The sequence below is a fragment of the Chrysochloris asiatica genome, unplaced genomic scaffold, assembly GCF_000296735.1.
Source record: "Chrysochloris asiatica unplaced genomic scaffold, ChrAsi1.0 scaffold00079, whole genome shotgun sequence".
NCBI lineage: Eukaryota > Metazoa > Chordata > Mammalia > Afrosoricida > Chrysochloridae > Chrysochloris > Chrysochloris asiatica.
The window spans coordinates 8767451-8769500 of NW_006408597.1; the positions used below are offsets into that span (position 1 = coordinate 8767451).

General features: G+C 40.0%; 1 protein-coding gene across 1 annotated transcript in view; it reads left to right on the top strand.

Annotated features, from left to right (window-relative positions):
• The window catches only part of LOC102811631 (mediator of RNA polymerase II transcription subunit 6-like), a 52865-nt gene that overhangs the window by 16071 nt on the left and 34744 nt on the right, over positions 1 to 2050 (top strand). The gene's annotated exons all lie outside the window — the stretch shown is intronic.

Below are 2050 nucleotides of genomic sequence, written 5' to 3' on the forward strand. Positions count from 1 at the left end.
CAGAGCCTCCCTGCTTAATCCCAGTAAACCTGTCCTTGTTCGTCCTCTGAGGAAGTTTTACTGCCTTGGTTCTAGGGGGAAAATCTTGACATTAGAAACTTAGGGGAATATTGCATTTCTCTGTGGTCATCCAGGGCTCATGTTTGGAATTAAATAAATATGACTAAACAATTTGATGAAAAACAATTTGCTATTAACTGCCAAGTGGCTAGATCTGTTACACTCAGGCATATAGGGCCTCGAACCTCTGCACAGTCTGCAACAGATTAATATGGCCCCCGCCAGCTAACGTAGTGGTTACGAATTGGGCTGCTAACCTCAGGGTCAACAGTTCGAAACTACCAGCTGTTGCACAGGAGAAAGCTGAGACTTTCTGCTCCCATAAAGATTTACAGCCTCGGAAACCCTGTACAGGGTCACTGTGAATTGGAACTGACTCCACAGCACATAACTACCACCACCAATGGCTAACAATCATGAACATTTCTTTTTTAAGTTTTTATTGTGAATTATGTGATAGTTTACATGGGGAACATTAGCTTTACATTCATCCTACTGTATTTCATTTCATTGCAATGATTACAATCCCCTCCATGTATCATCAAATAACCAAAGCCTGCGCTCCAGCCGTCAGCACACAGACCCTTTCCCTCCCTGAGTCCAGAGTCTCCAGCCACTCCATCTCTCCACGTCTTCATCTCTGCCTCTATCTCTTGCATCACTACTCTCTGGATAGGGTCCTGCACACCACTCTTCTCCCTTGATGATCCCAGGGACATCTGCTTCTGGACTGCCAAATCAACCACTCCCCTCCTTTTGTTACAAAATGTCTACCTTTATATTTCCAACACTCACAGTCAGCCCAGATAGCAATTATTCACTGTTGAAACACAAGAGTCTTTATCCCCATCTCCTTTCATTAGTCCTTCATGAACATTTCTTTATATGTTTGTTGGCTGCCAGAATCTCTTCCTTGGTGAAGTGGCTGTTCATGTCCTGTGCCCATATTTTAATTGGGTTATTTGTCTTTTTTCTTGTAGAGGTGTTGTAGATTATATTTTAGAAATTAGTCCCTTGTCTGATGACATTGCAAAAGATTTTTTCCCATTTTGTGGGCTCCCTTTTTACTCTTTTGGTGAAGTCTTTTGATGCATATAAATTTTTAATTTTTAGTATGTCCCAATCATCTATTTTGTTTGTGCAGTTTTCACAGTGTTTTGGTAGTCTGTGTGTGCCATGGATTGTTGTTGTTGTTAAGTGCCTTCGAGTCGATTCTGACCCATAGCGACCCTAGATAGGGTTTCCAAGGAGCAGCTGGTGAGCTTGAACCATCGACCTTGCAGTTGAAACAACTTTGCAGTCTGATGCATTAGCCCACAGCGCCACACCAGGATTAGAGCGCTCAAATTTATCCCCAATTTTTCATTGATGGCCTTTTATAATTCTGGGATTCATGTTTAGGTCTTTTATCCATGCTGAGTTGTTTTTTGTGTAAGGCATGAGGTAAATGTCTTGTTTCAGTCTTTTGCATATTGCTTTCCAGTTAGTTCTGCCAGAACCGTATGTTGAAGAGACTTTCTCCTCCCCATGCAATATACTTAGGCACTTAGTCGAAAAACAGTTGGTTGTATGTGGATGGGTTAATTTCTGGATCCTTAATTCTGTTCCATTGATCTTTGTGTCTTTCATTGTACCAGTACTATGTTGTTTTGACCACTGTAGCCATGTAATAAATTTTGAAATAAGGGAGTGAGAGGCTTCCAACTTTGTTCTTGAGCAGTGTTTTGCTTATCCTCCATCTCTTTACTTTCCATATAAAGTTTATAATATTTTTTTCAATCCCTACAATATCATTGGAATCTGGATTGGGTTTGCATTATATGTGCAGAATGCTTTGGGTAGTATTGACAATTCACAATATTAAGTGTTCCTATCCAGGAGCTGGTATGTTCTTCCATTTTTTTTAGTGTTTTATTGTGAATTACATGATAGTTTACATGGGAGAACATTAGTTTTACATTCATTCTATCATATATCATATCATTGCCAT